This window comes from Pipistrellus kuhlii, unplaced genomic scaffold, assembly GCF_014108245.1.
Source record: "Pipistrellus kuhlii isolate mPipKuh1 unplaced genomic scaffold, mPipKuh1.p scaffold_m20_p_2, whole genome shotgun sequence".
Classification (NCBI taxonomy): Eukaryota; Metazoa; Chordata; class Mammalia; order Chiroptera; family Vespertilionidae; genus Pipistrellus; species Pipistrellus kuhlii.
The window spans coordinates 34,171,644-34,195,817 of record NW_023425515.1 but is presented as its reverse complement, the minus strand read 5'-3'; positions in this window follow the sequence as shown (position 1 = coordinate 34,195,817).

Genomic DNA, 24,174 nt, shown 5'->3' with positions numbered 1-24,174 from the left:
CAGTAGTTGTCAATACAAACCAGACAAACTGTGAATCCTACAGTATCAAGAATTTACTCATTTATTCAATGACAATCATGCCATCATCTTCTGGAACATCATAACAATCCAATTCCTGAATTTCCTGGTGAATTTCTTGTGACTCCATTTCTTTCAGAAACAGTGGACCAAATCTCTCATGTTTAGCAATAGCACTCTTTAAATGAGTACTTCTTGTCAAGGTAGCCTGCTCACAGTGCATCTGCAATGCAACTGTCAGTGATTTTCTCCCATAAATTCTTCACCCAAGTCACAACTTCTTGTAGTTTAGGTTTCACAAAGTTTCCACGCTGATTTCTCTCCATTCTATTTTCAATGTAGTCATTAATTTCCATGTGCAAATTGTCTTTGAATGGCTTGTTTATTGCAATATCAAGAGTCTTGAGCTATGCCGTCATTTCTGTGGGAATCATTATCTGATCTATTTTTCTTTCATGAAGAAATGTCTTCATGTCTTTAGCACGGTGAGTGCTGGCTGCATCCCAGACTAGCAGACCTCTTTGGCTCCCTCACATAACAAGTGCCAGCATTAAATCGACCCACTTCCTTATAACTGCTTGTGTGGCCCAGGCTTTTTCAGTTTCTAGAATAAAAACGCCCAAAACAAGTTCAGTCTTTTCCTTCTTGCCCTTAGTACTGATTAAAGGTGGGATTTTAGTGTCATCCAGACGAATTGCCAAAATACAGGAAACACGTGCACTTTTGTAATCAGTGGAGGGAATGTACACTAAGGAGGTACCCTGCTGTTAAATTGTTGTTTGAGATGATTGGCCCATAAACACTGCAGTTTCATCCATAGCAATCATGTTGGAAAGATTGTATTTAGAGAAGTTTGCATCATCAATAAAGGACTTGAATGCAAGTGCTCGCTTAATAACTTGAGTATCTTCCAACCTAAACAATGTTGTAGATCTTCTTAAAGACAGTTCACTTCACTGAAGGAAATTATCCAGCCAGTGTTGTGATGCTATGAAGTCTTCGGTGGCTATGTCAAACTGTGGTGCCATTACAAGGGCAAATTCTTGAATCTGATCCCTATTCACAACCAAAGCCTTTGCTCTCCCGTCAACAAACCATTCACAGATCAGGTCTTCCAGCTCAGAAAATAATGGTTGCTGACCTGATCCACACTTGCGCTTTTTATCATTTCCTTTGTCCACTTGTTCAATGAGGTTACTATACTCTGCTCACCATTTTTGGACCAATCGGATACTCAACATCTTCTCTTTGCAGAAAGCAGTAAGATTTTGGCCTCAAGAGTCTTCCACGATTCCTTTCTTGTACTCCACAGAGTAGCTTTTTCTTTTTGCGCTGATTTCTAGGGGTAAAAAAAAAGGAATTGGGGTATCAAGGTGGGGGGAGGGGGATCACTTAAAATGACACAGGGGGGATCAAAGGGGGGAATCAAAATGGCACAGGAGAATCAGAGTTCTCACGTTAGATTTTTTGATTAGCTCACATTAGATTTTTTTGATTAGCTCAAAAGGAATAAAAACCTATTTATAAGGTTTTTAATTACATTTTAATTACATTTAATTGCCCCCTCTGATCCTCCTGTGTCATTTTAAGTGATCCCCCTCTCCCCATCCCTGTGCCACTGAACACCTTCACCAGACATCCCCCCTACCTTTTTATCAGACATTTACCCCCTGGGGCCTGCCTGGGGACTGTCACTGGGCTTGCTGGGGCCTGGATCTGGGCTAGAGCAGGGTCTGCCACTGACTGAGAACCTTCAGTCATCATGAGGGTGGCCACGAGCATCAGGTAGTGTCACCAGAGACAGACCAGCACTCACCACCTTCGCTGCATCCCGTCCATCCACTCTAATCCTCCTGTTCTTCTACAGGCATCCGCGAAAGTCTCCTCTTCTCTCCTGCCTCGGGCTCACCGCTCACTCCAACCTCCGCTCTGCCTTCACACAGCAGTGATGTCAGGACTCTGCATAACATTACTGGTTGCTAGACACCAGTCGAGGCGGCCCTAGCGACCAGTTTATGGTAAATTAATTTTCATTCTGAGACAGAGCCTGGGGGGGGGGGGGCTTATTTTCGGGGGGATGCCTTATATTTCACTCAGAAGGAAACCTGTACGTAGGTCTTATTTTCGGAGGATGTTTTATTTTTGGGGAAACGGTATATATAATCAAGTTCCATATTTATCATGCTCACTGCTGAATTGATAGTGCCTAAAAGAATGCATCATATTAGTAAACCCAATTACATAATTTTAGTATATCTTGTAATGTAATTAACCATTCCTCTGTTGTATATAATTTCCAGTCGGTTTCACTATTATAATTCACATAATTATGAATTTCTTTGTACATGAAGCTTTTGGCCCTTCCTGAATTTTTCCCTCACGTTAGATTTTTTTGATTAGCTCAAAAGGAATAAAAACCTATTTATAAGGTTTTTAATTACATGGCTCCAGGCTACTTTCCAATCTTCCCAAACCCCAGTAGGCCCTATGAGTAAATGGCAGAGTTGCCAATTCAACTACAAAACCTCCACTCCAAAGCTTGGGTCCTTGATATGATTTTATGTGGCCTCTCAATGATGTAGTTTTAAAGTAATTGGACAATCTAATCTACAGAGTCTGATTAATTCATTCTGATTTATCAAGCTAATAATTCTAACCAAAAAAGAAAATGTTGGTTTGCTCAGGCTTTAATTTAATGAAGCCTTCTGACTCATAACAACAGGGTCACTGTTCATCCAAACGCCACTTTTGTGTGGATTAGGAAGAAAAAAAACCGACCCTTTTCCAAGATATTTTAATGCTCTCTGCAGGAAAATTAACATAGTTAACACATAAACCTATATGTTGAGTTGCATCTTTTAGAGCTCTGAGTTATAAAACCTGGACAGCTATATTTTTCAACCTCTTGGGAATCTTCCGTTCAATCCCTCACCAAGAATTTTGTGAGAATATAATGTCAATCAAAACAGATCATATTTTCTGGAAACCCTTTTTTGAAAATTATTACAACTTTCACCCTGCTTTTAATCTATGGGCTACTCTTAAGGTCTCTTTGATTTTATGATATTTCCGGTATTTTTGCAATCTTACCTACAAACCATGTTCTGGGACCATAAATTTTCTGAGCTCATAGAGTGATGGAAAACTTCATTTCACAATAAAGTTACTTATATTTTAATATTTACAAACTATTTTTAATTTTAATATACATGGGTGGGCAAAAGTAGGCTTACAATTATAAGCAAAACAGAGTTTATTCGTTGTATCATTTTCTTATATTACAACTGAAAACCTATTTTTGCCCACCTCTGTATATATAAACCAGTTTCATATATGTATGTTTGCATAACCAATGGACACAGACACCAGGGAGGTGAGGGCATAAGCGGTGGCTTCGGGGGGAGTGGCAATGGGGTGATAAGGACACATACGTAATACCCTAATCAACAAAGAAAATAAAACAACTTTAAAAACATAAATTTATTAAAGACATAGTAAAGTTTTAATTCTCTAATATATTCAGCCGGAGAATTTCTCTCTATTGTCTATCTGATCTGGCCCTTTATTGGATGAAATTTCATCAGTTTTAAAAGTATATTTGAGATTCAATTTGGATATCTCAGCTTCTGCATGTAAACTTGGGAATATAAGCAATGAGTTCTCACAGAGGTATTTGTCTTATAAGAAAAATTCTCTATAGATATCACATCATCAGTGCCCTGACAAGATGAACAGTTATGAAGACACATGTTCCTTGACTTTTAATTACTGAAACGCTGTTGATGTATTTCTATACTGGAAGGAACATTTTAAAGGGCATAATTTATTTCAAATAACATTCTGAGACCTTTTTTACCTAATGGACACAGAAGAAGAAATTTCATTGAAAATGGATTTTTCTCCTCTATTTTGTTCTGCTGCTGCCATCTAGAGTAAAAATGAAGCAAAGGACACAATCTCTGGCAAAGAAGTGAAGAAACCAGGCTCAGCTGGAAACAGAATAGTGAGGGACTTTTTCAGAGCTCATAGGAGCACAAGTACTATGAATTTAGCAATACAACCATAATCTGTTGCAGGGCCTGTTTAGTGTTTGTCTAAAGCAGTGTTTTTCAACCTTTTTTTGGGCAAAGGCACACTTGTTTCATGAAAAAAATCACGAGGCACACCACCATTAGAAAATGTTAAAAAATTTAACTCTATGCCTATATTGACTATATATAAAGTAATTCTCTTGAATAGGAATCAAATAAACACAAAGAAAGTATTTTATAATTACTTTATTATGAAATATTAAGTAAACAAAATAGTGAAAAATTATAAAATTCTTGTCTTGTCTGCACCTACGGCACACCAGGCAACATGTGCCGCGGAACAGCGGTTGAAAAACGCTGGTCTAAAGTATCTTCTGTCTTCCCCTTTCTGTTAATCTTCTCTCTTACTTGCAAGTATTTCCCTGCATCTTCCTGGAGTTGAAAATGCTTTCTTTTCCTTCTTTAAGTGATTTTTGGATAGAATCTGATAAATATATTTATACTTAGGTGTAAAGAATAAATAAACTAGATATGCATCTTTTTTTTTTAGGGACAGTTCAGGTTGAATGCATTCAGATTCAAGTGGCAATAAAATTATAAACTCTGGAGGACTTATCTAGTTTAACACCTGGCTTTCAGGCAGATTTTGTCTATGGAGGGTGGGGGACAGGGGAGAGCTGGAATAATGTCAATACAAATATGAACTTTAAAAAAAAGACTTTGCCCATAACTCCACTGGTGATGACATCATGTAAGACAGTGATATTAATACATAAGAGACCTGCTGCAGAGGCCCCCTCTGAGGATTGTGATGTTTTCTTATTGCATCCAAACTTCCCTAAAAGAGTGTCTATCTCACTTTATAGTAATCGTTTCATTGTCTTATAACTACATTAGCTTCTAAAGCTTCTGAGGGCAGGAATTGGTATAAGCTGAGTAGAAATTCCATAAATGATTTTCTTACTGATTTATATAATTTAAACTAGAGGCCCAGTGCATGAATTCATGCACAAGTGGCAGCTGGCTGGCTGGGCATGTTGGAAGGAGGAGATGGCGGGAGGTTGGCTGGCCAGCCATCCTAATTGGGGCCCAATCAGGGTCAGGCTGATTGGTTGGCTGGTTGGTCCTGCCCCTGATTGGAGTGGGGGCACTTATTGGAAGTGGAGCTGGCTAGGGGGAGGAGCCGAGGGCCAATCAGGGTGGTGGGAGCCCATCTGGGGTGGGGCCAGCAAGAGGGAGGGGCTAAGGGCATTTAGTTGTCCAGCCTAGCCACTAATTGGGATGGCAGGCCAATTTGGGGTGGGGCTGAAGGGGGGAGCGGCTGCAGGAGGTTGGTTGGCCAGCCTTGCCCCCTATTGAGGTGGGGGGAGTGATAGGGGGTGGGGCCAACTGGGGGGAGGGACTGTAGCCAATCACAGTGGTAGGGGCCTATTGGGGGCAGGGCCAGCCTGGGGGAGGGCTGCAGGAGGTTGGTTGGTCAGCACTGCCCCCTATTAGGGTAGTGGGGAGCGATTAGGGGCAGGACCAGCCAAAGGGGAAGGGCCGAGGGAGGTTGGCCACTAGCCTCACCCACAATCGGGCTGGTTCACTTGCTGCAGTAGGCATCATAGCGACAGGTCATTCTGGTCTTTACAATGTTCCAGTCGCTGGCTTGCAATATCTCCATAAGAATGAATAAATAATATTATCTTTTAAAATTTATATGAGCTTTTTCCTGTTCTCAAAATAAATTAATGTGGAATATAATTATAATGGCATTAACATTCAGGCAAATAGGGCCGTTTACAGAAAAAGAGTAATGTTCAAATTGTTGCATAGTTATAAGACTTGAATTTTCTGCTACTGTCATTGAATCAGTTAAATCATACTTATCATTAGATGACATACTTGAACAAACCACACAAAATTTCTGAAGTGCAGGCATGCCACCAGCATCGAAGCTGTGATATCCTTATTCTCAACATGAAGTAGTTTAGTATATGTCTGGTTATACAACAAATGAATAGCTGAATAATCACTCTAAATGGGGCAAGTAGTAGAACAACAACAATAATGAAGAAAAAAAAAGGAACTTACAAAGTCAGGCCAAATCTAAACCTTAGAAAAAAGCACCATTTACATTTACTGCTGATAAAAAACAGTGTCAGATAGGCCACATTGGCATAGTGACAGGCCTGGGAATCATAGGAACAGGAGCTGCATTGTATGAGAGACCTGAAGAATGGCTGCAGATAGGCTAAATGGCAATGTAGTTTACATAGCAAGCATTTCTATGCTTACTAATCAGGAATGTATACAGTTCTAAAAACAGTCACTACTAACATAATTTTTGATGTTAAGAGACCACCAGAAAAGACCAACTGATCTAAGTTCAATAGTAGTTAAAGGCTCTTAACATGAATCAGCTTTCTTTGAGCGGCTAATGATAATTTAAATGGGATACCATCACAAACTCATTTGTCTCTCTCCCTTCCTTCCTTTCTTCCTTCCTTCCTTCCTTCCTTCCTTCCTTCCTTCCTTCCTTCCTTCCTTCCTTCCTTCCTTCCTTCTCTTTCTTCTTTCCAAGTAGCTATGAAATTATTATTTCTCTACAGGATTATTCTATCCTTATACCACCACCCACTTTTTTTAACTGCCAAAACTTTCCAACTACAACTTATACCATTGCCTCCACTTCCTCATCTCCCATTTCCTTCTTAGCCTATATCAATAAAGATTTTTTATCTCATCATTCCATTTTTCCCTCACTGCCATTATTTTTAAAGATGAAACATGATAGATATCTTCCCAATATCTATTGTCTGTGCTATATTCTATCTTACTTGACCTTTCATTAGTCTTTGAAACTATTGATCATTTTGATTTTTTTGCAAATTTTCTTCTCTTGTCTCCTGCTGTAGCACACTCACCTAGTTTGCCTATTCACTCAGGACAGTCCTTCTTTACAGATTTCCAAATGTTTGGGTTGTCTTTCAAACATAATTTGATATTACAAAAGTGGTACAATAAACAACTTTGTATAGATGTCATTATACGCATTTAGAAATCTTCTATACTACTAATAAAGGAATAAGCAAATTATCCAGGATGCTGTCACAGCAATAGTAAGGACCGAACAGCAGACTGTGTGGGGTGACAAGGTCTGCAGGGGGGTTAGTGAGGGATGACCAAATGACTGAACAGCAGGCTGCGTGGGTGACCAGGCCAACAGGGGGGCAGTTGTGGGTGACCAGGCCAGCAGGATTGGCAGTAAGGGACGACCAGACTGGTGGAGGGGGAAGTTAGGGGCAACCAGGCAGTGTGGGGGGGGGGGGCAGTTGGGGGTGACCAGGCTAGCAGAGGGGGGCATTTGGGGGCAACTGGGCCAATGGAGGGGGGCAGTTAGGGGTGATCAGGCTGGCAGGCAGAGCCAGTCAGAGATGATCAGGCTGGCAGTGGGGGAAGTTAGGGGCAATGAGGCAGTCAGGCAGGTGAACAGTTGGGAGACAGTAGTCCCAGATTGTGAGAGGGATGTCCAGATTGGAGAGGGTGCAGGCTGGGCTGAGGTGACCTCCCCCCCCAGCAATGCACAAATTTCATGCACCAGGCTTCTAATATAATAATAAAAGTATAATGTGCTAATTACACTGGACAGCCAAACAAACTTCTGGACATCATTCCAGATGTCCTTCTGGATGAAATTGCGGTGGCGAGGGCAAGGCAGAGGTGGCTAAGGATAATCAGGAAGGCAGGTGAGCAGTTTTGGGCAATCAGGCAGGCAGGCATTGTGGTTAGGGACAGTCAATCAGTCAGGCAAACAGGGGTGATCAGGCAAGCAGGAGAGTGGTTAGGGGCAATGAGGCAGGCAGACAAGTGATTAGGGGTAGTCAGGCAGGCAGGCGAGTGGTTAGGGGCAATCAGGCAGACAGACAGAGGCAGTTAGGGGCAATCAGGCAGGCAGCAGAGGCAGTTTGGGGCAATCAGGCAGGCAGGCTAGTGGTTAGGGTGGATCAGACAGGCAGGTGAGCAGTTAGGGTCGATCAGGCAGGCTGGCGAGTGATGAGGGGCAATCAGCCAGGCAGGCAGGCAGGCAAAGTGATTAGGGGTGATCAGACAGGCAGGCAAGTGAACAGTTAGGAGCCAGTGGTCCCGTATTGCTTCAGGGATGTCTGACTGTCACTTTAGGCCTGCGGGATCGGGTCTAAACTGGTAGTCAGATATCCCCCGAGGGGTCCTGGATTGCGAGAGGGTGCAGACTGGGCTCTAGTGTGTGCACCAGGCCTCTAGTATGTATATATTTGTAGAATTAAAGATGTACATTAGTAATTTTGACAGTGATGTTAAATTGCCCTCCATAGCAACTGTACCATATTACATTCCCACAGACAGGTCTGAGGGTGACTTTTCCCCCATAGAATCTTCAATAATGTGTTCATTAAAAACACACACACACACACACACACACACACACACACACACACACATATATATATATATATATATATATATATATATATATATATATATGTTTGACTTTTTTACAGAGAGGAAGAGAGAGGGAAAGAGAGTTAGAAACACTGATGAGAGACATCGATCAGCTGCCTCCTGCACACCCACTACTAGAGATGTGCCCACAACCAAGGTACATGCCCTTGACCAGAATCAAACCTGGGACCCTTCAGTCTGCAGGCCAATGCCCTATCCACTGAGCCAAACCGGATAGAGTAAATGTATTCATTTTAAAAGTCATTGCCACACAGCCCAGCTGGTGTAGTTCAGTGGTTGAGTGTTGACCCCTGAACCAATAGGTCATTGGTTCAATTCCCAGTCAGGGCACATGATCCCCAGTAAAGGACCTGTGGGAGGCAGCTGGATCCATGTTTATCTCTCTCTCATGAATATTTCTATCTCTCTTTCCCTCTCTCTTCCTCTCTCTCAAAAAAATAAAATAAAGTAAATAAAAACATATTTAAAAATAACCATTGCCACACAAATAGTTTTAATTTTCATTTCTCTTATAATGAGAGAATGAGCATCTTTTCATATATTTGAGCCATTTTTATTTATTTTTCTGTAAACTGTTGATATCTTTTTCTCATTTTTCTATTGTGTTTTTGTTCCCCTTTTTACTGGTTTATAGAATCTAAATATATATTTTGGAATTTATCCCTTTGCATTGTTATGAGTTATAAATAATTTTTTCCCAGTTTCTCATTTCATGTTTAACTTTACTTTTGTTCTTTTTTCCCCCATTGAAAAAAGTTTTACATTTTCACATAACTGAACTCATTAACTTTTCTTTGATGAGTTCTAGGTTTTGTAAAAATATAAAAGGCCTTCCTTACTCTGCAATTATGGCAACATTATTTCTACAGTTTCTTATAGTTCTCTAAGGCCTCATTTTTTACATCTAAATCTTTGATTCATCTGGAAACTACAATATTCATCTGGAGTAAGATGTAAGGAATACATAAATATTACTTCCCTCCCCAACTGCCTTGACATGTCTCCCCCATCCCTTCAATAGATACTCATATGACCCACTAGCTCATTTTAAACCATCTATATCTATATAAAACCCTAATATGCAAATAAACCAAATGGCAGAACAACCAAAAAACTGGTCACTATGAGGTACACTGAACACCAGGGGGCACACGCAGAACATGATGGGCATAAGCCACAACGGGGAGCAGGTGAGTGGGACTCCAGACCAAGGCAGGGCACTGGTCGCTGTTATAGAGACAAGCCGCTGGTGGTTGCTGAAAAGTCTTTGCTCCCACACACTGTGTCCCGCCTGGCACTCGCACCTGCTGCCAGTGCCAGAAATGCCGCTCCCATTCCCTTCCAGCACCTGGCACCTGGCACCTGGCACCTGTCCGATAGCTCAGTGCGAGCGGCAGCTGCACCCCCAATCGCCCCTGAGGGCTTCTCCGCCTCCCCTTGCTCCCAAGGGGCGATTAGGGCAGCAGCTGCTGCTAACATCCACTGTGGCACCGGCTCTGCTTACACCACATGTGTCAAACACAAGGCCCCGCAGGCCAAATCCGTCCCGCCAGGCCTTGCAATGTGGCCCGCGCCGCGCTGTCATCACTGCACTCTGCTGCGTTTCTATCACAATGACAGTTTATGACTGTTCAGTAAACCATTTGGCCCGCGATTTAGGCTGGATTTTAGATTTTGGCCCCTTCTCTGATTGAGTTAGACACCCCTAGCTTACATCCTCTGATGGTGCCAGCCCCAATCGCTTAGTGCGGTCAGCAGATGTGAGTGGGGCTGGTGCTGTCAGCATGTGGGAGTGGCAGTGGCAGGAGCAGGGGCTGCTGACAGACAGTGGATCGGGACTGGTGGGAGGGCCTGGGCAGGGGCATGGAGGACCCACCTCTGTGCCCACTGCAACCTTGAGGCCCATAGCTCCTTTAAAGGTGCACGAATTCGCGCACTGGGCCCCTAGTTTATAATAAATGGCACTTTAATTGCATAACGTATTTATGCTTTTTGGTCTATTTCTGGATATCCTTTTCTGTTCTATTGAGCTGCTTGTCTATTCATAAGCAAGTTCAATAGTTATTTTTATCATAAACTAGTTACCTGGCACGCCAAAGTGCACACCCTGCCCACCTGCTCGCCTCACTTTGACAACCTAATCTCTCAACCAAGAGCTCTAGTGTGCCTGGCTCCGCCCCCAACCCCTCTGATCTTCTCTGGCTGCTTCAAGCCCCACCCTCAGCCCCCGAGAGTTGCCTTGATCTGGTCCCCCCTCCTTTTGTGGCCTCCCTGCTTCTGCCCCATGTCTGGAGCAACATTGTGACTCTACCCTAGGGGTGTTGAACTCAATCAGAGAAGGGGACAAAATCTAAAATCCAGCCTAAATCGCGGGCCGAATGGTTTACTGAAAAGTCATAAACTGTCATTGGGATGGAAACACAGCGGAGTGCAGTGATGACAGCGCGGGTGCGGGCCACATTGCAAGGTCTGGCAGGACGGATTTGGCCCGAGGGCCTTGTGTTTGACACTTGTGCTCTACGCCATCATGGCGCTGGAGGAGAGCATGGAAGCCTCCTGCCTACTGTGGGGTTTCGAGCACTGCTTCCTGGCAGCACATGCCCTGCGCTCCTTCCCCTGGCAGGTGGGCAGTGGGCACTCTGAGTGCGAGTGGTGGGTGGGGAAGGACTGGTGAGGGGGGTGCTATGGGCTCTCACCCTCTCTCTCCCCACTATTAGATGGTCCTGCCTCTTCTGGGCGCCTCCCCGCTTCTGCCCCATTTCTGGAGCAATGTGGTGGCTCCGCCCTGCTGCGCACAAGGCCTCCTGCTGAACAGTCTTTACCATGTAAGGGCATCGTGACCATTAGCATATTAGCTCTTTATTATATAGGATCCCCGTGGGAATTGTCTTCTTGCTCTGCTCAAAACAAAACAAAACAAAACAAAAACCCCCACCAATTCTTGCTTTTTTTATTTTCCCAAGGAATTGGATGAAGTTTATTTAACAAAAAACAAAAAACAAACAAACAAACAAAAAAAAAAGAAAAAAGAAAAAAAAATCTGCTGGCCTTTAACTGGGATTGTTATTTATTTAAAGATTATTTGGGGAAGCATTAACTATCTTTTTGAAGTTTAGTTCTCATATATAAGAACATGGTATGACAATATATTGGTTCATGCTTCCTGTTATGTTTCTCAATAATATTTTAAAGTTTTCCTTATATAGTTTTTGCATATTTCTTCTTACGTTTTCCAGTATCATATCCTTTCTTGGTTGATATTTGTGACCTGTCTTTTAATATACTTTAAGTTGTTTTTGTCTTCCAAAAGGTTTTCATATTGATACAACCGTATTTTCATCATTTGCCAACAATTTCCTTTAAGGTTTTGCAATTCATGTATTATTTACTTAAGAGGCCTTCCTTACTTCAAGCCTATCTACATATAATTTTCTTAAAATTTTGAGAAAATTATATTTCAGTCTATAATTAAGTGGCATTTCAGTACATAGTCACAGGGCTATACATTTCAAAGTTTTAGGAACAATTCACATACCCAACAGCAGCGTGTAGAATTTCATATTTTGTTATATGTTTGGATTTTCCATTTTGTGAAGTTCAAGACTTTTTCCCACTTAAAAAATTATGTTCTATTTTTTTCCTACTGATTTTCAGGTGGTTTTTTTTTTAAATATATTTTTTATTGATTTTACACAGAAAGGAATTGAGAGGGATAGAGAGTTAGAAACGTTGATGAGAGAGAAACATTGACCAGCTGCCTCTTGCACACCCGCTACTGCGGATGTGCCCGCAACCAATGTACATGCCCTTGACCGGAATCGAACCTGGGACCTTTCAGTCTGCAGGCCGATGCTCTACCCACTGATCCAAACTGGTTTCGGCGATTTTCAGTTGTTTATATTTTCTGATTATAAATCCTTAAATAATGTTGAATTTAAATGGTGATAGTAAGCATGGATGCCTTGTTCCTCAACTCAGAGGGAAAGCTTTTAAGGGGTTTTTGTTATGCATAATGTTTGCAGTAGCTGTTTGTTTATAAAGACTATTCATTAGTTAAAGGGATTCTCTTCTATTCTTTCTGTTTTGTTAATCCTCCCCTGCGGATATTTTTTTCTCTCCATTTTTAGAGAGAATGGAAGGGAGGGGGAGAAACAGAAAAACTGGTTGCCTCCTGTAGGTGTCCTGACCCAGGCCTGGGTATCAAGCCTGTAGCCAAGGTATGTGCCCTTGACTGGAATCAAACCCGAGACCCTCAGTCCAAAGGCTGGACTCTTTACAGCTGAGCAAACTGGTTAGAACTGGATGTTGAATTTATTTTTTATTTTTATAAATCTTTATTGTTCATATTATTACAAATGTTCTTCATTTTCTTCCCCCTCCATTGCTCCCCTCCACCAGGTTCCCACCCCATCCTCTGCCCTTTCCCCACCCCCCATTGTCCTCATCCATAGGTGCACAGTTTATTTTCAGTCTCTTCCCGCATCCCCCACTCCCCTTTTCCCCCGAGAATTGAATGTTGAATTTTTATCAGAAGTTTTTCTGTGTTGAGATAGAAGACCATATGCTATTTCTCTTTAAATCTGCAAATATAGTGAAGCACATTAATTGGCTTCTTAAGTTGAAGCAATCTTGCATTTTTGGATAAACCTAATTTAGACATAATAAATTATTCTTTTAATATATGATAGATTTTAGTTTGCTAATATTTAGTGTAGGGATTTTGCATCTATCATATGCTATAGAATCTACGATAAGATGCCATTATTTTATATCCCACTACAAAAAAAACCCCAAAACGCTACCTATTTAAATTATTAAACAAATTATTCACTTAGATGTTTAAAAATATTTAATGAAGTACCTTTTCTTGTTTATTTAAACATAGATTTTATTGTATATTATTCTTGTAGATACTTAGAAAAAAATGTAGACAAGATAAATTGTCAAGGTATTCCTAAATTGTCTTCATAGTAGCTATCATAACTGTAATACATTTATACTAATAAAAGGGTAATAATTAAACCAGATAGACCAGACATCCTAACAGATAAAGCCTTGGCTTCGAGGGCCAAGACAAGCTGCCTCGGCTGGGAGGGCCCATCACAGAATCTCGACCCAGTGGACAGGGCCTCCTGTGGATGAGGATCAACAGCAGAGTCCAGGCTGGGTGGTAAGGCCTCCCTCTGTGCTGGCTGCCATCAATCACAGAGCCTTGAAGGGCCTAGGGCATCCATCTGGGGGCTCCCAGACTGCCAGAGGATGCAGGCCAGGCTGAGGGACTCCCCCAAGGGCACAAATTTCATGCACTGGGCCTCTAGTTCAATGTAAAACTACACCTTAGTCAGTGGTACCTACTGATTTCATCAAGTTGAAGACTATATTAGTTACTTGGGATGAAGCTATAACTCTACAGAGCACATTTATTTTTGCTTCTATTTTGTGGGGCCTAAATTCTCTCCTTTCGCCTGTGCATTGCTTTTTCTAACTCTAGCCTGATTGGAGTCATTGTGGGGAGGGATGTCATGGATAATAGGTACAGTGGAGCATTCTGGGTATAGGAGGTCTTCATGCCTTCCACACTGGGTCCTAACTGCTTTCTGAATTAAGTGCTCCACACTTACTGCTTTTGTCTGTTGCTCTGCAGTAGATAAATAGGGACAAGGTAGTAAGCTGGCTGCTCCTTCTGTGGATTCCCAAAGAATTCCCTAGTTTTCTCCAGACTTCCTCCAGTTTGTCATGTCTGCTACCTCTGTCCTGAAGTATCTCCCAAGCTGCTTTTGCATATCTTCTTTCTGGGCTGTTATTTTTCCTTCAGTAGCCTTCTCTGTTTCCAATATTTCTAGACCAACATAACCATCCTATATTGTTATCCTGGGATGTTGTGGATTTATTAATATTATTTTTCTATTTCTAGAAATTTGGATGAGATGTGAGGATAGAATGGGCATTCATACTACAATATTTCTAATCTCATCAATTATCATTTTAACAATGGTAATGTCTGGATAATTTAAAATTTATACTTGGTGTACTTTTTAACTTTTTTTATAATGTAATTACATTACTGTTTAATTATTTTTTTAATTACAAAAGTAATTGAAGTATGTTTGTACAAAATCAAAAGAGAAACTCTCTCCTCACCCTCATCTCCAATCCCACTCATCAAAGTTAACCACAGTTTAGATAGGAATTTCACAATCTTGGCACTATTGGCACATGGACCAGATAAGTTTTTGTTGTCCTGTCCATTGTGGGATACTTAGCATTATTTTTGCTTCTTCCAGGAATGTTAATAGCAACCCAAAGTTGTGGCAACCAAAAATATTATCAAACATTGCCAAATGTCCCCAGAGAGGCAAGTCACCTATAGTTAGAACTAATGGTCTAGATGTATCTTTATGAATTTACTAGAGGCCTGGTGCCCAAAATTTGAGCACTTGTCGGGGAGGGGTTCCTCAGCCTGGCCTGCCCTCTTTCGCAGCCAGAAGCCCTTGGGGGATGTCCAACTGCCAAGGAGGTGGGAGAGGCTTCTGCCACCACCATTGCGCTTGCCAGCTGTGAGCCCGGCTTCTGGCCGAGCAGCACCCCCCTATGGGATTTGGCTGAAACTAGCTCTCCAACATCCCCTGAGGGGTCCTGGATTGTGAGAGGGCACAGGCCAGGCCAAGGGACCCCACCAGTGCATGATCAGGGCTAGAGAGAGACGCAATAGGTTGGCCAGCCAGGGAGGGACTGTGGGAGGGTTTCAGGGCATGTCCAGCCTGTCTTATCAGTCCCAATTGGAGCGAGCAAACCTACTGGTAGGAGCATCTGCCACCTGGTGGTCAGTGCATGTCATAGCGAGTGGTTGAGTGGCTTTAGCATATCATTAGCATATTACACTTTGATTGGTTGAACAATGACCAGACAACAGGACAATTAGCATATTAGGCTTTTATTATATAAGATAAGCACATACATGCATTTAAAAAGAAACAGTGTATTTTACTGAAATGACAAAACCTGCAGGCCTGTGAGCCTCTACGTTAAGGTGACCAGACATCCTGCTTTTGGCGGGACAGTCCCAATTTTTAACAATTTGTCCCGCATCCCTTGGTGTTTTAAAGAAGTCCCGATTTTTTGAAAGATTCTTTTTGAAATCTGTTGGACTTTTTTAAAATGCCGTGGGATGTGGGACAAATTGTTAAAAATTAGGACTGTCCCTCCAAAAGCGGGACGTCTGGTCACCTTACTCTAGGTCAATATTCTAAAGTATACTCTTTGAACATTAGCCTGCTAAAAAGAGTGTTATATGATAAAATAGAGTTCAGTGTTCAAATAAATGTGGATGACACGGAGTTAACAAAATTAAACTGTTTTCTTTTCTACATGATTACGCTGAACCTTGAAGTTGCTGCTGTTTGTTGTGAATAAAATTGCCCTATCTCCCAGCTTTATATGGCTTCAGAATATTTATTTCATGGAGCATTTCATGGGACTAATGTTTCATGAAAGCCCAATGAGAAACTGCACATTGATCCTCTGAAAATGAGAAAATCTATGGCAGGTTTTAAACAAATATAAAGCTGAATTCAATAAAAAAAAAAACAAACAAAACACCAGAACTACCTACACAGGCTTTAAACAAATATAAGACAAAAAGACCTTAAAATATAAAATAAAAGCACTTTTTAATGTTTTCAACATTTTCTCACATCCCTTTCTACCTTAATTCACACTAAGGAAGATCAAACCCTGGGGTAAGTCCAGAATCAGACAGAGCAGATTGGCAGGCTCACTTAGCACACAGGAGGTATGTAACTTGCACCAATGTGCCAGTTATTTGTGGAATACGACTAGGTGCTGCTAGAGAGAACAAATGGATGCCAATTCCATTTCAGAAGAGGTGTATCTCATGCATGGCCATCACAGTTCTTCAATTTCTCCTCCGCTCAAGATTCCAGGCTACTGTTCGATTTTTCCCCTCACCCACATTGGAATAGTGAATAAAATTATTATTTTTTTCAATGGAATTACAATGGTGCAAGTGTGTTTTTGTTTTGTTTGTCTATTATACTCTCAATGGCTTTCTAATCATTTACCGGAGTCTTTAGATCTTAAAATAAAAATGCTTATTAGAGGAATACAAATAGATGAAGATCCTTTCTAATGGTTCCCCAGATTGATTGTCACTGCTCCTGTGGTGAATCTGAGGCATTTTCTTTCTTGCAGCTGCTGTTTTAGTTGTTGTTCGACAAAACTTAGATGGGACTGTAGAGCATGACCAGGGGTGCATTGCAAAGAGACACTATTGATTCAGAAGAAGGCAGCCTGGGGTCAGTTGGGCGTTCTGCACCATAAAAGGCAGCAGGGTTACAAAGGACAACACCCATGACCTCTGTCCTTTCATCTCCTCATGAATGAAATGGGAAGATGAAAGAATAAAAATGAAATTAAAAAAGCTGAAGGCAGAAGATGTAGAAGAGGGGTGTTCATTTCCGATTTGATTATTCAATATTCATAAATAAGAGACAGAGAAAAAATTGGGGGGGAAATCCCATTGACTCATCAGTCGGACCAGGACAGAAAAAGTGAAAGCCGATTCATGCTTATCCAAATAGCCTCAATTTCCATTTTCAAAAGAAAAGCAACATTTTTAGAGAGGCCAGTGTCACACTATTCTTATCCATGCTGTCACCAGAGGGCACTAGTAAATGTTTATAAAAAGTTAAAACTCTAAAATTTACAAACAGTGCAAAGCTGTAAGCATGAATCTTGGTAAAGTTCATTAGCCACTCTATTTTGTTGTTGTTGTTAATCCTCACCCAAGGTTATTTTTCCATTTATTTATTATTATTATTATTATTATTATTATTATTATTATTTTAGAAAGAGTTGGAAGGGATGGGGAGAGACACACAGAGAGAAATATCTATGTGAGAGAGACACATAGATTGGTTGCCTCCCACACACACCTGACCAGAGCCAGGGATTGAGCCTGCAATCACAGTACCTTCCCTTGACTGGGATCAAACCCCTTCAGCCTGCAGGCCTATGCTCTATTCACTGAAGCAAACCAGCTAAAGCAGCTACTTTATATCTTTTACTTATTTTTTTTTAATCTGTAAACAGAAATATTTACAACTACCCCTACACAAAGATCTCATAAACTGAAGTATTTGTACCTACTCCTAAATGAAGGTCTCAATTTTTAAATTTAAAATGACATTTTAGATTCAGATGGCTTTTTATATAATCAGTTATGGCAGATTATAGGTGTTATAGAAATCTTAATTTAAAGAAGAAATGAGGAATGGAGGCATGGAACAGACTGACATACCTTGATGTGGGGATGGGGGATAAGAAGAGATAAACCAAAGAACTTGGATATACTTGTATGCATAGGCCATGGACACAGGCAATAGGGTAGTGCAGACCTGAGGGTGGTTGGGTAGGAGTTGAAAGGAGGGGATGAAAGGGGTAGGGGAATGGGAAATATATGTAATACTATCAACAATAAAAATGTATTAAAAAAAAAAGAAAGAAAAAAAGAAATGAGAACTTTGAGAGGCAGTAGTGATACCTTTATTACTCCTAGCGTGCCATGTGATTGAGGCTTCACTTTTTTTCTTAGCTATTAGCCTGGTGCTATGTCCTGACATTCTGGGCATCTTCAAGAAGACCGTGGGCGGGCATTTGGAGAGAAAAGGGTAGGTTGGAGGAGGTTGAGAGAAATGGTGATATAGGATTTTTTTTTTTTTTTTGACAATTGGAAACAGCAGGAAAAAAAAAAAAAAAGATTTTCTGTCTACCAAAAGAAAAGGGGGAGTGGATAGAGAGAATAGAAAGTATGCCACACATACTTCAAAACAAAATACCCATGGACTTTGCAACATAATGATGTTTTGTACAAAATCAGATTTAATAGAAAAAAGTTTGTTTTTTTTTAGAATAGTAAAAGTATAGTTTGTTTAAATAGTAATTATAAGTTTACTAATTAAAGTTACAAATTATAGGGATTTGTTTTATTTCTTTATTTTTTATAAGTGAAGCAAAGAGAAACTTGAAAATTAAAGAGACTACCATTATTTCTATAAAACAGAAGGAAGTAATTACATGTTCAGGACTTGGTGTCAAACAGATAAGGAGAGGATTTGTTTCCCAAAAAGGAAGTGAGTGGGGGAAGAAAAAGAAAAATAAGCTCAACTAAAATTTAAAATAAAATTTGTTGAATGTAAACATAGTCTTAATTGTGGTAGGGCCACTCTTCCCAATTTCTCCTACTTCTAATTCTTCATTTTTTTTTTTTTTATCATCAAGAATAGACATTACCAAACTATAAGCATTGTCTAGATTAAGAAAAGGCAATTATTTTTTCTCATAAAAGAAAGCTGATATAAAAAAGATAAAAGGCTATAGTTTTTCAAATTATCATCATCTTCAGAGTTATGCTTGGTAATAATCCCAAGGTAACTCCAGCCACTGTGCACTCATCTTTTCAGTCTGAAACTTTGACACAAAAGCCAGGTATTGATAGACCCTGCTCATCTGCGTACACTGACGCTGTTCAAGCCAGGGCCTAACCTTGATGTATCCACAAGAAACCCAACTGAGCCATGCTTAGCAAAATGTTTGCTTTTTTACTGACCATTTGTGGGGGCACAAAAAGGTCTCAGACACAAAAGCTCATTTCTGGAAAAATCCCCATAAGAGACCTCTTCTGGAAATCTCCCAGCTTCTAGTCACCATGTACTCTTTTCTGTCCCATTCCCTGCCCTTATCTGCTCCCAAGAAACCCCCAATTCCACTGCTTCTCCCCCCACTCTATTTCTCAGAGAGGCTTATTTCTCCCCCTAAAAAGTGGGAGCCATCAGAGGCTGATTTAGACAGAAGTGGGCTATTAAAGCAGCACCTCAATTGTACTGGATCTTGTTTCTCTTTCTAATGTAATTTTCATTCCAGTAACCTAGAAGAATTGTTGAATAAGTAGCACATGCTCATACAAATAAATAAAAAGAAGAAAGCCATTGTTCTTTTCCTGTGGAGTAGCGGATGAGAAGGTGTAAATTACTGAGAATTACTTGTTATGGAGAGTGTGTAACCCCATTATTCAGGAAATATTTTCAAAGACTTAATTTTGCCTTGAACACATTGTACAGGACTGAGGCTCCTTAACTGCTGAAGTGCAGAAGGAAAGTGTCCCTTCTTCTAAAATATGCTGCACTGTTAGGCTCTGAAGGATCTATACTAATAAAAGGATAATATGCTAATTAGAATGGGTCAACCAGACATCTTCCAGTCATCCTGTCTTCCTCTGGGCAAAGCCATGGTGGTGGGGGGTGGGGGTGGGTTAGGGGGAATCAGGCTGGCAGCGGGGAGCAGTTAGGGACAATGAGGTTGGTAAAGGAGGGCAGTTAGGGGTAATCTTGCAGGCAGGCAGGTGAACGGTTAGGAGCCAGCAGTCCTGAATTGCGAGAGGGATCCTGGATTGGAGAGGGTGCATGCCAAGCTGAGGGACTCTCCCCTCACCCATGCACAAATTTTGTGCACTGGGCCTCTAGTATTGATATAAGAGTAGAACTCATTTCTGTGGTGTAACATGCATTAATTTTCTGTTGCTGCACAACAAATGGCCACAAATAATGAAGCCACATTTATTATCTCAGTTTCTGTGGTTCAGAAGTCTTAGCATGGCTTAGCTAGGTCCTATGCTCTGAGTCTTCTAGGGCTACAATTAATGTGTTGGCTGGGCTGTGTGCCTTTCTGAAATTCAGGGTGCTCTTCCAGGCTAATTTGTTGACAGAATTCGGTTACTTATGGCTATACACTTAAAGTCACCATTTTCTTTCTTCCTTCCTCCCTCCCTCCCTCCCTCCCTCCCTCTCTCTCTCTCTCTCTCTCTCTCTCTCTCTCTCTCTCTCTCTCTCTTTCTTTCTTTTTTTCTTTCTTTTTTATATTTTTATGGATTTCAGGGAGGAAGAGAGAGGGAGAGATAGAGATAGAAACACCAAAGATGAGAATCACTGATCAGCTGCCTGCTGCATTCCCTTTACTGGGGATCAAGCCCAAAACCCTGGCATGTGCTCTGACTGGAAATCCAACCCATGACTTCCTGGTTCATAGGTTGATGCCCAGCACTGTCTCACTTCCTTGAGGCTACTGAAAGTTCATTGGGTCTGCCACAGTTTTGTGGTGGTAAAAGACATGAGTCTCATGAGTCAGATATTAAGAATTTACTACTCACAGTAATAGCAAGAGGCAAAGTGTGAACATTTACATCGGTTTCCTGCACTCTCCTGCCCACAGGGCCATGTGAAGAGTGCTGGATAGACTGATACTCTTACATACAGTGGATTGCATTACAGTAAAGGAACCCTAAGTTTAGAAAATCTAAATCTTTTGTTATAGCCAATAAGTATGTCTGCCTTTTGCTCTGAAGAAAGATACTACCTATATCTTCCAAGACTGTTATATAACACTAGAGCCTGGTGCATGAATTAGTGCACCAGTGGGATCGCTTGTCCTGGCCTGTAGGATCAGGCTGAAACTGGCTCTCTCATATCCCCCTAGGGCTCCCGGATTGTGGGAGGGCACAGGCTAGGCTGAGGGACCCCACTTGTGCACAATCGGGGCTGGGAGGGATGCAGGAGGTTGGCCAGCTGGGGAGGAATTATGGGAGGGCTCTAGGGCATGCCTGGCCTGTCTCACTAAGTCCCAATTGGTTAGACCCCAGCAGCAAGCTAACTTGCCAGTCAGAGCATCTGCCCCCTGGTGGTTAGTGTATGTCATAGTGCAGGTCAACTATATGCCCCCTGGTGGTCAGTGCACATCATAGCGAGCGGTTGAGCAGCCTTAGCATAACATTAGCATATTATGCTTTGGTTGCTTGAATGGCCAATCAGATAACCGGACTCTTAGTATATTAGGCTTTTATTACATAGGATTTCTGAAAAATAGTTCAAAACAAAGGCAATCAGAGACTCTGTTTAAAAGACTTGGAGATTTATATCTCAATAACCACAGCACAGTTTTAAAATTCAGGACATTAACATTGATATAGTACTATCTCAAAATCTTACCACATTTCACCAGTTGTTCCACTAAAGTCCTCCCACATGCTGAATTCAGTTGTCAGTGTCCTTCATCTCCTTTAATCTGGGAACAGGTATCATTCTTAGTGTTTTATGTCCTAGACACTTGGGAAACAAAATAGAATAGCTATTTTGTAGAAAGTTCTTCAATGTTGTTTGGCCTGATATTTCCTTACTATTAAATTCAGGTTATGCTTTTTTTTTTTTTTTTTTTGCCAAGAATAACACAAAAATGGCATTGGTCTATTTTACTGCACCATGTCAGGAGGTACCAACATCAGTTCATCCACTGGCTAGTTCTGTAACACTGATCTCTTGGTCAAGTTGATGTCTGCCTTAACATAATGCTGTAAATGTAAGACTTCCCCTTTGTAATTAATAACTCTGTTATGGGGAGATATTTTGAGGTGACATAAATCAGCTTTTTAAAATATTAATTTTGCTCAGGAATTTTGCATCCATACATAGCTCTTGCCTAAAACAAATATTACTGTGGTATTTGCCAAATGGTAATTTTCTATTTTCCTTTAGCATTTAAGTGGAATACTACTGTAAGGAATAGATTTTACTTCTTCCCATTAATTAATTAATTAATTAATTAATTAAGTTACTTACATGGGCATGGCCTCATGAATAATTATTTTATTTGGACTTGTCTAATCCATTATTACCACTATTTTGTTACTCAAATTTTCACAAATTTAGCTGTAAGAAATTCTTTCAAGTTGACTCTTTTGTTCTTTTGACAGGTTCCCATCATTTTTTGAGTCTTTCTTATTGTTGACAATGCCCAGTGGCACTGGGATGCCATTGCCTCTGGACCTTTCAGCAGGTAAACCTAGTAATTATATGAACATACACACGTACACACACTTACTTCTGCATCTATACTCTATAATAAAAAGGCTAATATACAAATTGTCCCCTTGTGAGTTTGACCGACTAGGAGTTTGACCACTCACCATGACATGTGCTGACCACCAGGGGGCGGCACAGAATGAAGGGAGGCCCTGGCCAGCAGCTGAAAGGCCCCAGTTGGCCCTGATCACCAGCCAGGTCCAGGGACCCTACAATGCACAAATTTCTTGCACCAGGCCTCTACTTATAAAAAGCCATGAGTTTATAGTTTCATTCCAACCCTAAAATGGTTATTCTATCCTTTCTCTTTTATTTTTAATAAATTTTATGCTTAAAAATGTCCTCAGGCCTTTTTGCACAATTCCTTCTCCTTACTCCCAGCTTCCACATACATGATTTTTCTTCTTATACTGTTGTCTTTTCCATAATGCCATGTAATTGGAATATGTAGCCTTTTTTGTCTGGATTCTTTCAGTGAACATAATTTTGAAATTCATATATGTTTCATGTCTTAGTGGCTTTTCCTTTCTACTGGTGGGTAGTATTCTATTTTATGGATGTATCACAATTTGCCTAACCATTTACCAGTTGATAGATATTTTTGGTGCTTCTAGTTTTTGGCTATTATAAATAAAATTGTTATAAACATTTTCATATGGGTCTTTGTGTGACCATATTTTTTCCTTTATCTTGGGAATGAAGTTGCTAGATTATATAGTAAGTGTGTTTAATTTTATAGATATTGCTGAACTATATTCCAAATGGTCTGTATCATTTTGCATTTTCATCAACAATGTTTGCGATTTCCATTTGCTCCACATTCTTGCCATATGTAATGGTATCCCATTGTGGTTTTAATTTGCATTTTCCTAATGATTAATGATATAAACCATTTTTCCATATGCATACTTGCCCTCTATATATCCTTTTTGGTAAAGTGCTGCTCAAAGGTTATTTTAAATTAGGTTGTTTGAGTTCTTATTATTGAACTATAAAGGTTCTTATATGTTCTGAACATTTCTCTTAATTTTTAAAAATTTCTTTTTTTATATTAGGGATATCTCTCTTGCAAAAATGTTGTATACATTTTCTCCTCATTTGTCAGTTGTTTTTTTTTTTAATGTTGTTAATGGTATTTCTTGCCATGAAAAAAAAAAAAAGCTTATTTAAAAAATTATACTCAAAGCTATCAGATTATTAAATTGCCACTGGATTTTGAATCATAGTTAGGAGGCCTCTCTCAACAATGAGATTTGAAGAGGAATTCACTCATACTTTTATTATACTAAGTGAATTAGGTCAGACAGGGAACGACAAATACTATATGATATATATATATCTTATATTTGGAATCTAAAAAACAAAATAAATGAATAAACAAAATAGAAATCAACTCATAGATACAGAGAACATTTTGATGGTTGCCAGATGAGAAAGGTATTGGGGGCATGGATGAAAAGAGGAAGAGACTAAGAAGTACAAATTGGTAGGTACAAAATAGTCATGGAGATATAAAGCATAGGGGATATAGTCAATAATCCTATATAATAAAAGGCTAATATGCAAATAGACTGAATGGCAAAAGAACTGAAATAATCGAACAACCAAACAACTGTTTACTATAATGTGCGCTGATCACCAGGGGGCATGTGCGAAACATGGCAAACGTTGGCTAAGGTGGGATGGTGAGTGGGGGCACCCGACAAAGGTGG